Source organism: Podarcis vaucheri (genome assembly GCF_965113315.1).
Source record: "Podarcis vaucheri genome assembly, chromosome: 6".
Taxonomy (NCBI): Eukaryota; Metazoa; Chordata; class Lepidosauria; order Squamata; family Lacertidae; genus Podarcis; species Podarcis vaucheri.
Window position 1 is genome coordinate 47,823,673 of NC_138764.1, and position 14,697 is coordinate 47,838,369.

At 40.2% G+C, this 14,697-nt stretch overlaps 1 protein-coding gene across 7 annotated transcripts in view; it reads left to right on the plus strand.

Annotated features, from left to right (window-relative positions):
* DAB1 (DAB adaptor protein 1) overlaps positions 1 to 14,697 on the plus strand; it is a 586,419-nt gene that overhangs the window by 411,463 nt on the left and 160,259 nt on the right. For 5 of the 7 annotated variants that reach the window (XM_082228739.1, XM_082228744.1, XM_082228745.1 and 2 more), the window contains one exon: positions 3,180 to 3,296. The exons of the other annotated variants lie outside the window; for them this stretch is intronic. The gene's annotated coding sequence lies outside the window, so the exon portion shown is untranslated. The remainder of the gene's footprint in view (positions 1 to 3,179; positions 3,297 to 14,697) is intronic. 7 annotated transcript variants of the gene reach the window in all.

Consider the following 14,697-nt stretch of genomic DNA (forward strand, 5'->3'; position numbering starts at 1 on the left):
GCCGAGTTTGGGGGTGCCTGGTCTAAGGTAGCTTCCTGTGCTGCTTTTTGGCCTCAACAGAGGATTTTTCCTCAAAGCAAATACCAGCTGCAGAAGAAGGATTTTCCTCAGGACTACAGCATGGAAGAAAAGGGTTAAATTCCACTTCAATGCCAACTGCAATGATTAAAGCTGATGTAAAATGTTTAACAAAACCATACATTGCAAAGACATTTTTAATGCCATGTGTAGTTTGGCCTTGCATGTGAGAACATTTAGGATTATAACCTCCATCATAACTGCTAAAAACCAACAGAAGACCTATTTTCTAATGTGGTGATGATATGTAATGTAAGGATGACCAAGAGGTTTTAAAATTTATTCCCATCAGAAGAAGTTTGTTGAGCAACCCCAACTGTGTGCCCCATGGAGTTGGTGTACATTGCCAGCGTTACTATTTTTCCATGCATAATCAATAACTGTCAGGTTTCTTTGAGGAGCAGATTGGAAGCCTTGTGCTTTTTCCGAGAGTCTGGCGTGGCTACTGTAGAGCTGGATTACTGCTGTGCTGAAATAAATTATCCAATTTCTCAAATGCTTCTCTTCCCTTCTGGAAGAAGCTTCCATTTTTCTGCCTCAATCTCAGAGCACTTTTTGGAATTTTGCCAGATTTTGCTTTGTATTGTATTTTAATATTTTGTTGGAAGCCGCCCAGAGTGGCTGTGGAAACCCAGCCAGATGGGCGGGGTATAAATAAATTATTATTATTATTATTATTATTATTATTATTATTATTATTATTATGGGGTTTAGTATCTTCTTTCAGCAGTAGGTGCCAGTCCATACATGGTCCCCTGCAGCTGACTTTGTTAACATGTTTTGACTTGCCTGAGCAGAAATATTCAGTAAGTGCCTGGGCAGGTATGAAAGTAAAGCCCAACCTGCCCAACCTACTCCACAAATCTGTGGAAAGGGTCCAAACAGGAACAATTGTTTGTGACTTCCTTCCTTCCTTCCTTCCTTCCTTCCTTCCTTCCTTCCTTCCTTCCTTCCTTCCTTTTTTAATTAGCAATTGTTTATACTGGTTAAGATTTCTAATTCTGTTTTTTCTTCCATGCTTTACATTAGTTTTCTATTTCTGTTGATTACAATAGCCCTATGTGAGAACTCTCCCCCCTCTTTCCTCCCAATAACAAGAGAGGTTTGCTGCCAAATACAATGGCTTTTTCACCCCTGACAGAGTGTTGAAATGGTTCACTAAATATCAGGGCCCATGGCAGAGCAGCGAAATGATAATCTCACCAACTCAACTGTCAATCTGGGTTAAAATATGTTAATATCCAACCCCCTTTGTAGTTATCCACACATGTTTTGCTTGCTAGCTGTCAGAATTACAGCTGACCTCTTGCTCAAAAGATCTGGAACAGTTAGCAAATGCTGAGGGATGTTGCTTGCCAAGGGAAAGATCAAAATAGGTCCCTGGAAGATTAGACTGAAGGATTATTTGAAAGGAGAGGATTTGTGTATCTGTAGTATGCTTTTCCTGCAAGTGATATTTTCTAGGGAACAGAAATAGATATTCCATTTTTAGGCTATTTTTACATTTGTTTGGGCACTAAAGCAGAGATTAGTTATGAGATTTGCAGGAAGAATACAGGTTGAAGTAATTCTCAACCATGTTCTGTAATATGCCTCCAAAGTTTTAGCAGCTTATGAATTGCACAGTAATGTCAGCTTACCTCAAGAATAGTTATTTCAAAAATCTTAACATGTGTGCCATGCATCATGGTGTTTTGTACTCCACAGGAATGTCATGAAATCCAGCCTGGGGATTTGTCAAAAAATATTGCCTTGAGCGAGACCTCAGGTTTTGTCTGTCTAGGAGTCATGTCTTTACTGTGATCTGCTGACACAACTGATAGCATCCTTCCCTTAGTCACTGTCTGTGTACATTCACATATATACACTAATTGTGTATTTTCTATATTGCTTTTAAATTAGGAGTATAATTTAGGTTCCTTAGATTGGGCAGATTCTATTTCTTCAAGAGGGAGAGCAGGCACTGAGGCAAAAGCCAACTAGTAGGTGGATGTAACTTCCAGGCTTCGTGCCCAAAGAGCAGGTAGAATAATTGAGTTGGATGGAACCTTGTAGGCTGTCCAGTCCAACTCACTTCCCCATCCCCACCTTCGGAGAGAGTCTGTTCTACTGTGAAACAGCTCTTACTGGCAGAAAGTTCTTCCTAGTGCTACAATACCACTCACCCGTGAAACTGGTTCTGGCTCTTTAGACTCTGATGGCACAAGGATTTCGGTATGCTATTGCTTGCCCAATTTGCAAAGGTTGTGGATGTCACTGCATTGTGACATGTGCCCCAAATCAATTTCCATTGCTGAGCAGCAGAATCATATAATGTACACAGTCCTGGTTAATGTAACTGCAGAGTATATGCTCATTCTGTGTTATCTGCAGTATGCCTGATAAATTAAATACCTCCTTATAAATTAGGTCAGATGTCAAAAATAATGTGTAACTTTGTTTAAAGACCGTAAAACAAAATTATCTGTGGGAGGACTGTAAGCAAATTCTGAGGATATGTTTCTTTATGCCTCATGCTACCCTCCCAGGGTCATTGGGCTGGAATTTTGCATGTATGTGGTACATGACCTGAAGCTCAAGGGAGAGGAGTGGGAGACTCTTGCTTCTTGATTTCTGCCAAAATTCATCAGCGTGCCTAAAGAGATTATTACAGCGGTTTTTATTCCTGCAAACAACAAGTAGCCAATACGTTCTCAAGCTCATGTAAACTAGCAAATTTTGTATTCTCCACCCCACCCCCCAATCCCGTGTCCTAGAAACTTATTATGCTAATACTGAGGTTGGGGGTTGGGTGAGAGAAACGATGAAGGAACATTTCTGGTGTGTGCTTTTTTTAAAAAGGGGGGGGGGGTGAGAGGAGAGCCCTTCATCCTTTCCTGAATAACATGATGAATTGTGGAAGCTGTGATTGAAAATTCTAATCACAGCCTTGCAGTCCCTCAGATCGCAACCGTTGACAGTTGATTCACTCCTTTTCATGCCTGCTGCCTTGCACTGCTTATGGTGTCTCTTATGCATGAATCTATCATTAGCACACAAAGCATGATGGATTGGTTGGGAAACCTCTGTCCTCAGAACCTGGGAAATGCTTCTTTTTTCAGAATCGCAGAGCCTGTGTGTGACACCGTCATGAATGAGAGAAGGAAGTAATACACTATTGGATGTGCCCGCTTGCTGCCAGTTTTGAGACGCAGCAAAAATGATGCATTGTGGGGAATGTAAGTATATGGCCTGTTCTTCCCTCATCAGCTACCAGTGCAGAATAAAACATTGATCACAATCAGTGCAAACTACCCTTAGCAAATGTATTAAGAAGGTGATGTCCTTTCAAAAATCCAAACCGTTGAAGAATTCCTCCTCAAACTGCATGTGGTACATTCAATCCTTTTGACTTTCAGAGCAGTCATAAGAACCGAAAGGACTGTGGGTTAATTGGTTTTTATCTCCGTGGAGATTTTCTTTGCACCCTTTGACTGTGAGATGAGAACCACCTTACTACATTCACAGGTTGCTTTTTTTATTTGCTTGGGTTTTTTTATTTGTCTTGGTGACAAAAGCAAATGCATTTTGGCTGAGAAGGTAGATCAATAGGAACAATTTTCAAATGCTGAATCAAAACAAAAGTAAAAACAGGCATGTTCAAAGACATCAGAGCTGTACTGTACTACAGTGCCTTGTAATAAATGAATTTGCACCGCTGAGTTGACAGTGGTTTGAAGTAACATCATCTAAAGTTTATACTATGGTTTCTGGAAGGCAGCCTTAAAATACAATAAGAAAAAAGTATTAACAGAAGTTTTTTAAAAAGAAGATGGGGCAACATGCTGTTATAGAAAACAAGTTATATTGAGGCTGTATTTTCTTTCTACAAAGTACTTTAAAGAGCGTTGAGTGAAATCCTAGAAACAGATATCCCTGCTGCAACTTTGCTGTAACTTGCAATAATAAAAAGCTCTAAAAGGTAGTAAGAATTTTCCCTCTTTGATTTGAATTATTGTGGGATTTTAATTGGTTATATAGAAAATACTATTATTGTTCTGGAACACAAGCAGTAGCAATCCAGAATAGAAATTTAGGTTGTTTACCCAGATGCAGTCACTAACATTAATATGTTCTTGTGTTTCTGTATGGACAACATAAATGTGGTGTCTTTAAGGATAAAATGAAGGGGTCCACAGATTCATCTGCTGGGTTGTCTACCCTAGGTTGACTAGCCTTACTCCAGATGCCCATAGAGATAGCCATCACCATGAGTTTTCTTGCCACTGCAGAAGACATAGCAAGAGATATTCCACTTAATTTAGAGCTTTTGCCAAAGGCAGAAAGAGCACATGTCTCACCTGCTCCTGTCTTCTAAAAAGCTTCATTGTGAAGTGATAATAGAGCCATAAAAGCGAAGTAAAGCATCTAGCTGCAGGAACAACATTTGAGGCGGTGTCAAACTCAGCCCAGTCCCCTTTCTTCTCTCTCTTGTTTGCTCCCAAAGATGTTTAGCAATTCTTTTGAAAAGATGAGAAGAGACTGGACTGCATTTCAGAAAAGTCAGAGCTTACCGTATTCAACTGGGCTTGTATACATTAGGCAGCTGGTTGTGAATGAGCTAGTGGCTAGAAATTGCATGTCTTTGCCTCAGCCCACAAGAGGTGGGTACATGTTGTAATCATGTTTTTAGTAGGTGCAGTATAGGAAGCAGGCCCATGGGGGTGGGGAGGAAAGAGAAACACATACAGCCAAAGGTAAATTTGATCCTATTTTCTTTTTTAGTGCTTACTGTTCAATATAGCCACAACACACTCATGTGCTAATTGTTTGCTTGAGTAAGAAGAGTGTGTGCAGTCAGCGCTGCTAGCTGCAACATACAAAACTGTGATTATAGCATTCTGTTCTTACAAATTATACATTTTATCTCATTTGGCATTATCTTAACCATGGAAGCCACACTAACACTGTTATCGTGTAATATGCATGTGTAAACTCATCTGTAAAAATATCTTGGGAAACTAAGATGGGAAGCTGTGTATCACTTTAATAGATCTTCCTTTTTTCGGTTGCAGCATTCATATGATCATGCCCTTGTACTTTCAAATATTTAATCTTTATTTTTTGGGTGTGTATGTGTCATGTACTGGTTCCATAATTACAGTGCTCAATGGTCTCCTTATGTATAACAAAATCCCTACCTGGAAGGCTACCATGAGTTAATGAAAAGTGCATTGATCACATGCTGCTCTACGTGCAAGTTTCAGCTCATTTATTTGAAGGAAGCGTTTTCCGTGTAGGAGCTTTCTCATATGTGAATGTGAATCAGCTGTATAGCAGATTAGAATTCCTGCTTCATCCATAAGCATGCATTAGAAGAGTAGAGGAAAATCCAGTCTAAGCATCCTGATTATGAGTACAACAGATGGTTAAAGGGTAACTAATACACATTAAGAGGTCTTGAGTAAAAGCCCAGAGTTTCCCCTCTTAACCAAAGCCCTTGCTTCTTCATTAGATTGTCTACTATTTTTATATGAGCTATGTAGCATCTTTGCAAGATTTGTGGCCTTCGTTTTCCATTTATCTTTTTGTTTGCTCTCCTGACCCATTTTTAAACTACCATTTTATCACTTGCTTGACACATTATAGATGCCACTAAGCCATAAGCCGCCCTACTTTTACTGCCAGTTTCCTCAAAACCTTAGTTTACTGGTAAGAGCAACAATACTTAAACTTTATGGGGGAGGATTTGTAAACAAATACGTTTTACTGATGTGATGATTTCTAACAGACCCTTGCTAGATCAGCTAGATCATGGGCATGGAAATTTTCCCCTGTCTCTCTAATCTGAATAAATTGGGGTTGAATCCCAATGTGCGTATGAATGGTAACTTCTTTATAAGAACTAAATGATATAAGTAATACTATTTGGTCTCTGGGAAATGGTTTTCTGATTTTGTTCAGTATATGGTGCTAAGAGTAGCAACCAGCACCACCTCCTGAATCCTGCATTATGGGTTCCTCAGCCACTTCATGTAATGTTGAGAAGCTTATTTGCTGCTCCCCCACACAACTCAGGAGAAGTACCAGTCTGTCAGTGGAGATTAAATACAGAAATAGAAGTTTGCAAAACTCAAGATGTTTCTGCAAATGATCTCCCCACCCACCATCCAGCAAACGAGAGGCAATATCATTCTTCAGAAGCTCTTGAAGAATGTGTGGAGTAGAACTGAGGAGGTAGCTTGGAGACAGTCACAAGGGTCAGATTAGGGAGGCCTGGAGGATAACATTGGGCCCCTAGGCCACAGGCTCCCCATCCCTGTTATAAGGCATATTGCTGTTAATTCTGTGAGGGAGCTGTCTTCTATAAACTCCCCCCCCCCACCGTTTGCCTGTGCTCCTTTAACTCTGTGGTGCTCTGCTCTTTTCATTTCACGTTGCTTCTCCCAGTTCAATACTTGGCCTAGAATTAATTTGATGCAAGTGGACATTGGCACATTATAAATGGAAATGAGACTGCTGACACTTTACAGGCATTGAACAGTTCTTAGGTGGTCACAGCTTCTGAGTGACTGTTAGTCTAGAGGGATTGCAATTGGTGACCTAGAGTGAAAGGTCCTGGATCTCATTACAAATAGCCTGACCACTCATTTCCATCAAAAGATGTGCTTTTGTTTCCTCCCCACACTAGAATTTTAGGTCCAGTGCATCTGTGCGCATTTTTTGTTTCAATAAAAAAAGGTCTCATCTCATTAAAATGCAGCATGTTGTTTACAAACTGGTGTGGAAGCTCTCTGTGATCTGTGCAGTGTAAACAAAAGTATATACCTTTATTTGGCTTTTCCGGCATGCAATACATGATGAATCAGTAGCCTATTCTAAATGATATGCAATGAACTCAGAATCGCTGTGTCAGAGAATTGCATCAAAAATGGTCTTAGTATATATGTACACAACTGAGGTCCTTCAGAGGGCCAAATCACATCCTATGCTACACGTGTGACATGCAGCTGTATCTCTGCTGTTTCTTTAATTACATGCATAGGGTCCTCACGTGTTATTGGGATCACAGCAAGCAAAGCCACAATCAGGATGCAAATTTGGTTATCTCCCCATGTATCAATGGGTGTGTGTGGGGGGGAGTTCCTACTGGTGCCGGTGGGAACATTTTTCTAATTCTTGTAGCTGTGCCTTGGGAAATATTGTCATTTTGATCATGGCTGAATGTGGAAGAGATAAATCTTCCCTCCAGCATCTAGATTATATGCTGTAATCTAGATACCAATCATTACCCCTGACACCAATAATTAAAGACATAGCTACACATTAAGCACAATGTAACATTTGGCCCTCAAATAGCCTAGCCTGGTCATTGTTTGTTGACCTGTTTCTATCTGTCCTGTTTATTAAAAAAAATAAATTGTTATATATTGTGTCCTGCATTTAGTTTTATTGTTGCAAGCTGCCCTTCTATGTGGACAGGGAATACAAATGTGAAGAGTAAATTTGTATTTTGTATTTTACTTCAGTGATATTTAAGTAATGCTATTGTGCTTGATCACAGTCATAGGTAGTTAAGGGTTATATAAATTATTTGCTTAAATAAATAAATAGCATATTTTTCAAACTTACATGTCTTTAAGTAAACATTTTTTCTTTAAAAAGAAACTTATGTGACAAAGTGTAGGCCAATAGCCGTGAAGTTTATTATGGAGCATCGTTGTAAATAATACCAGTGCCTAATAACTTTGAACTTGTTAGGAACTTAGTGCAGCCTATTGTGTCTTACATTATATATAAAGAATATATAAACAATTCTGGTTTGTGCTTGTGTTACTGTTGAGCATGGACTACTATGCACAAGAATGTACCTCATATTTATTATTTGAGCCATATTCCACTCCTGGTTCATCTTTCCCCATGATTTTATGCAAACCTTTATGCTTTTTGTCAGTTGCTTTGAAACTTCTTATGTGTCAAGCTGATAATAGTAATGATGATGATGATGAATGAAGCAGCAGAATGAAGTTTTGAGGCAGTATAATGCATTGTACCACTGATACTGCAGGTGTGGGGTATTAGTTTGAAAGTTTCCTCATGCAAGAAATGCCTGGCAAACACTGCATTCTCAGATGGAATACTTTATTTCACCACTTCAGAACTCTACTATTTTATTCCTAACTCTTTCTCCAACATGTGTAAACCAGGCTTAAATCTAAGATCATACGGTATTTTGCCAAAGTTCTTGATACTTTGCCTATGAGTTTCAGTAGCCTGAGATATTACAACAAGTATCTGCTGAAGGCCAGTGAGCATAGAACTGTGGCTGGAACACTGTTGCTAAATAAATAACACCATCTAGCAATTAGATGGCTCTAAGATACTTGAACCAGCTCACTGGGCCTAATTATTACTGCATGCATAATATATCAGTAAACACTGATGAAGACTTCCACACAGAGCTAAGATTATACGTTGGACTGGGACTCAGATATTTGTGTCGCAGGAATTGGACTGTTTTAGATCTGGAGGGAATATTTGTGGCAAACATAAAATTCATATCCTCCAGCATCTGGTTGACCATGAAAATAAAACATTTACTATCTCAAGCCGTCTGACCCTTAGTAGCTCTACCCCTTAACTAGAGAGCAACAACATCAGCAGTGACATCTGTGCCTCTGTATTAGTGAAGCAGATGTTTTACTTCTCCTCTGTCAGCCCTGCACCCATCCAAAAGTCAATTTATCCACCATCATTTATACAAGTGAATATTCTCACCCACATTTCCACTACATCAGTCACCCTGGCACATTTCCTGTCAATCACATGCAGATTTCTTTCTCAATTCCAAATACATAAATATTTATTCCTACTCCTGAAGACTCTAGGGCCGATGTTGTCTCATCCTATGTAAGAACTTAACCTGGTCCCTGCTGGATCACATCAAGGGTCTATCTAGTCAAGCATACTTTTCCCACACTGGATAACCAGCTATGTATGGGAAGTTCAAATGCAGGGCATAGAAGCAATAGACTGCCCTACTGTTGTTCACCGGCTGCTGCACTTAAGAAGCATGCTGCTTGTGAACTTGGAAGTAGTACGTAGCCCTTATGAACCATTCCTAGCCATATCTTCCATATCTTCCATCACCATATCTTGTAGTAGCGAATTGCATAGTTTAACTATGCACTGTCTGAAGAAGTCTTTCCCTTTGTCTGTCCTGAATCTCCAACCCATGAGCTTCACTGGATGACTTTGGCTTCTAGAATTAGAGAGAGAAACTTATTTCTGTCATCCTTGAACACATCGTGCATAAATCTTACACATCTTTGTCCTGTCTCTCCATGCTTGCTTCCCCCCCCCTAAACTAAAACTCCACTGTTTCTGTAACCTTTTCTTAGAGGAGCATTGCTCCATCTCCCTCATCATGTTAGTTTTCCTTTACTAGCACTTTTTCCAGATCCCTTTTGATGAAGAAACATGGAAATCACTTTATAGCTGCCATATGTAGAGTTGACATTTTCTTCATTCTGCCTTGCCTGGGCATTCTGTCCCATGCCTTTCTGTCTGCCCCTACCTGGGCCTTTCATTTCTTTTTATTGACTCTTATTTACCTAGGATCTGCCTCACTGTGGAGATTATTGCATTTTCATGTTAAGTTTCATCCAGTCTATCATCCTGATATACACATATTCCTACCTGTATTGGTATGAAATCCCCAGTTGGTGATCTTAATGCTCACTTCTCCTCTAGTCTTCCTGCCCAGTTAACTTTGCTCCTTCCTCTTGCTTCCAGTACCCGACCACCTTTATTATCATTGTAACTGCCCCATGTGCAGGTTCTTGAGTTATGGAAGTTCTTTGTTGATAATGATGTCCATTCCTGTCCTTAGAAACCCAAAACTGAAAGAGAGATCTAGACCTACTTGAAAGTGACAAAATTAAAGGACTTATTTTCAAAACACACAGTGGTTTGCTTAATGAGGATAATATTAAGCTTCCCTTTTCTCCTAGAGCTTCAGTCCCAGTTGGAACTCAGCTTGTATTGTGAATCTTCAGTAGTAGTTAAAGCAAATGGCCTACAATAGCCTTTGGGCTATTCTGTTCCAGATTGTCGTCAGGGAGAAAAAATTAATCCAGTGCCAGTTTACATTTGCTGTCTGTGAATCAAACTGTGAAAGCTAATTTAAAAACTTTCACACTTGGCTTGAATGAGGACTGTCTGTGCTTTGATAATGTTAAATTGTACACGATTAGCTCCAAAGAGTGCTGGCTTAGGTAATACTCATCAGCCTCAAAGTGCCAAAGCTTAATGATTGCTCTGATAAACTAACACCAAGGTTGCAAGTGTGTGCAAGTGAGTTTAAGGGCACTACAGAGATGCAAGCACTCTGCGCTATAAAAAACTGACCTTTAAATCTAAGTCAACTTATTTTACAAATAGTCTGTGTAAAATGTTGTTGTTGGTTCCTAGACTTTTTAAAAACATTGTTCAGACATTCCCGTTCTTTAGTCATTTCTTTTATTGAATATTTACATCTTTCTTCTCCCTGCTATGCTTGAAAATAGGTCTGGAAAATCACTAGCAAATTGCTGCCTTGTTATTCATCATCTGCTCATTCAGAATGATTGAGATGGCCAAACGCATAACAGTATGTTCTTGGTTAGTTATATTTGTGTATGCATATATATCCACAAATATCCAAAGAAATGTACTGTAACTCTGCACTATTGTTCACTATTGTGCACTATGGAGGGAACGGGACACCACTGTAAACTATTTGGCAGCGCAGTAATCCTGATCTGTGGAAGCAAATTTGTGAATTATGCCAGTGTGGTCAGGGTGGCTTTTTGTCTGTCTCAGCTGTGATATAGCTGTCTCTCTCTCACCAAATGAAGCTTTCCCTTGAGACCCTTATTCTTAATCTGAAAGTGGTACAAACTGTAGCAATCTCCACAGCTCTGAGGGCCTCAAAAGGCACACAAACCCATATGAACTTGAAGGTGTCATAATTATCCTGCGCATTCTCCCTAAGTTCAACAAGTGGGCATATATCCTTCCTAGGGATGGAAGAGAAAATCAGTTCAGTTCACATTTAAGTGTGAAACTACCTGATCTGTACTTTCCAGAACCATATAGGAACTGAAACATAGTCATCCTTCAAAATGCACACTTCTCCAGATTTTTGCAATAGTTAGCAATGTGTACAAAAATGCATTTGCTGGAGTGAACGATATATTAATGAAAATAACATAGAATAATGTTGTGAAATATATTATGTGAAATTACCTTGCAAAAATGTCAACAGTAAGCAAAGTTGCACAGAAAATGTGTATTTTAGGAGAAAGTAACACTGAAATGCTGATGAATTTTCATGAGGACTCTTAATTTTAATTTTTTTAAAAAAAAAATGCACGTGGAAATGCAGAGAAATGAATTTAAGACCAGCTGGATGAGAAACTGAAAGAAACTGAGAATGGCAGATTCACCGAACTCTACCTTTCACAGTTGTGCTGTGTCAGAAGATTTGTTTAAGTACCATTTGGGGGGCTTGCCTCTGTTATTGCTCTCCTGTCTCAAAATTAACAAAGTACAACAGTTGAACTGGATTTTGGATTTTGTCCAGTCTTAGTGTGGTCCAGCCTAATGCAATATATGTCAGAATAGATTAAGATAAGCATTTACCAAGTGGTAGCTTCTGGGGCTATTTGGGGGCTTTTGTCTTTGACATAATATTTGTAAGCCAATTGTCTGCATCATCCTGCCAGAAGGTGCCAATAGGTAGTAAAATAGTAAATCTGTGTCTGTTAATTTAAGATCAAACACATGCATTCTGAGAAGTATTAGGTAGCTACTTCATTTGCAAAGAAGAGGATATTATAGGCAACTTGTCTCTGATCACATGATTTCTGCAATGCCTTTTCTTATCCCATCCCCTAAGATGGGCCACTTTAAGTGTCAGGAGATTTAAAAAGAAAAGCATTTCAGAAGTAAATAAGAATTTATGACAGGGTTTCCAAACTTTGACATCTAAAGCTTCACCAAATTGGGGTGTGGTGGGGGGAAGCAACACCAGCTGTGACACAGACCAAACAAGAATGAATTGGCTATCAAAGATCATTCCAATCGCATCAAGTAGTCACTCAGTCAGCGCAAGTGACACATGACTTCCTTCTCTTGCAATGGCTCCAGATTTGGGGGGAATGGTGGTGGCAAGATTTGGAGCGTAAACAAGCAGAAGACTACAGCTTTCCTAGAAATACGGTGCTGATATGTAGCCTGAAACCGCTGAATATGTTGCAGCCAAATTTACTACATACCAGAATCGTGCATAATCAGTGAGCCATCTTGTAAAACACCTGAATCCATTTTTTCTTTAATCATAGTTCTTTCCCCCTCTTCCTCCTCCAGGATTTTTACAATGTTAATAGTGAGTTCAGATGAATTATATTATAATAATGCTTTCCAGTGCTTTATTGGGTGCAAACAAAGTTTCCTTTCATCATCTCTCCAGCAGCACAAACTGCAAGTTCAGTCCCTGCAGACTGCACAGCCAGAGGCACACTGGTGCTTGCTGCTTACTTATCCCTTAACTAAGCAGAACATTAAGTCCCAGTGTCTTTTTTTTTAACCTTGCATCCAGATGATGTGTTCTCTCTCTCCCACCCACTCCCAGTAATAATAAAATGCATTGCAAAAGAAAATACCTGAACTCTTAGCATGTTGTTCATTTATAGGGTCTCTGGGAGCCTTATCTTATTTCTTGCATTGGGATTGCCACCATCATAAGTAAAGGTAAAGGGACCCCTGACCATTAGGTCCAGTCGTGGCCGACTCTGGGGTTACAGTGCTCATCTCGCTTTATGGCCGAGGGAGCCGGCGTACATCTTCTGGGTCATGTGGCCAGCATGACTAAGCCCACGGAAACACCGTTTACCTTCCCACCGGAGTGGTACCTATTTATCTACTTGCACTTTGACGTGCTTTAGAACTGCTAGTTTGGCAGGAGAAGGGACCAAGCAATGGGAGCTCACCCCGTTGCAGGGATTCGAACCGCCGACCTTCTGACCGGCAAGTCCTAGGTTCTGTGGTTTAACCCACAGCGCCACCCACGTCCCATCATAAGCTCACTTAAAGTCTAAACCTTCCTACTTGGTAAATGCTAGGGAAGTAGGGAGTTTCTCATAACCTGTGCAATATTAGAGGATGGTAGACTAGGCACAGGAACATCTATATCTCAGACAAAGACTGATTGGACCCCATACTTTCTCCAAGTTGGCAGGAAATAGGGATTTCTAGATAAGGAGGATTCTGAATCGGCCAAGCCCAGTCCCAGCCCTTTCGACCATGCTTCGTCCAAGTGCTGTTCCTATTGGTGCTACTCTCTTGACCAGGGGTCAGCAAACTTTTTCAGCAGGGGGCTGGTCCAATGTCCTTCAGACTGTCAGTATATGAGAACATCACAGCTGCAGACAGACAGCTTGTTGACATCACATGTTTGCAGCTAACTGTGGGAAAGAATTTCCCCGGAAGTTCACAGGCTTCTTAGAGCTCTGTGAAGAGTGTAATTTGAAACCTTCCGTTTGCGTATGTACAGGAAGTTTGTCAGACTTGCTAGAAGAACTCTCTAGAGGGTGCTTGTAAACTAACACAGACCTTGTGGGTGACCAGAATATATTTTGAAATAATAAATAAATGAACAAATTCCTATGCCCCACAAATAACCCAGAGATGCATTTTGAATAAAAGGACACATTCTACTCATGTAAAAACACACTGATTACTGGACCATCTGCGGGCCAGATTTAGAAGGTGATTGGGCTGGATTCAGCCCACAGGCCTTAGTTTGCCTACCCATGCTCTTCACTTTGAGCAGGATCCTGCTTTGCTGCATCAATAAATAAGATAGATATTTAATTCCTGTGCTACCTAGGCTCAGGAGTGTGATCTTGGCTACACTCTTGTGTTGTTGCATTTTGACAATTTCACTTTTACCTCATCAGCATTGCTCCATGGTCAGTTTCTTGTGATATGACTTAAGGCTTGAAAACATCTGAAGTGCCCCTAAGTTGAGCATGTGTACCCACCATCCTGACCTGGCTTTCTGTACTCACATACCTGACCTTGCCTTGATGTAGAGTATATTTTAGCTCCTGAGACTGTCAAGAAGCTTTATCAATAGTGTTCTAAAGCCTCGTTCGATGAAGGAGAACAATCACAAGTGTGCTAGCTCTGTCCCCTGACACCCCACCCCTCCCAGACTCTGCAAATTGGAGGGGTGACTTCTGCAGCAGGGAATCATTTCTACTTGTGAAGTGTCCCTGCTTGATTTAGAACCCTGATATTCCAAGAGGAGGCTGAATGTGTTGAACAGGCTCCCTGCTTCAGAATTTATTCCTCCATCTTGTGGAGGGCAGCAGTGCACAAGGAAGATTTATGCCCAAGTCTGTACTCTCTGCCATCATGTGAGGAATTTAAAATATATGGCTCCAGTCAACACCCCAAAATTCCACCAGGCCCAGTGCCCAACAATTCTGGATGGTTTAGAAGAAATGTGTAGTTTCAGAAACCTTTATTTATTTATTTATTTTTAAAGTCTGAGGTCCCCAGTTACCAAAGCATTGTTCTAATTAGAAGTAC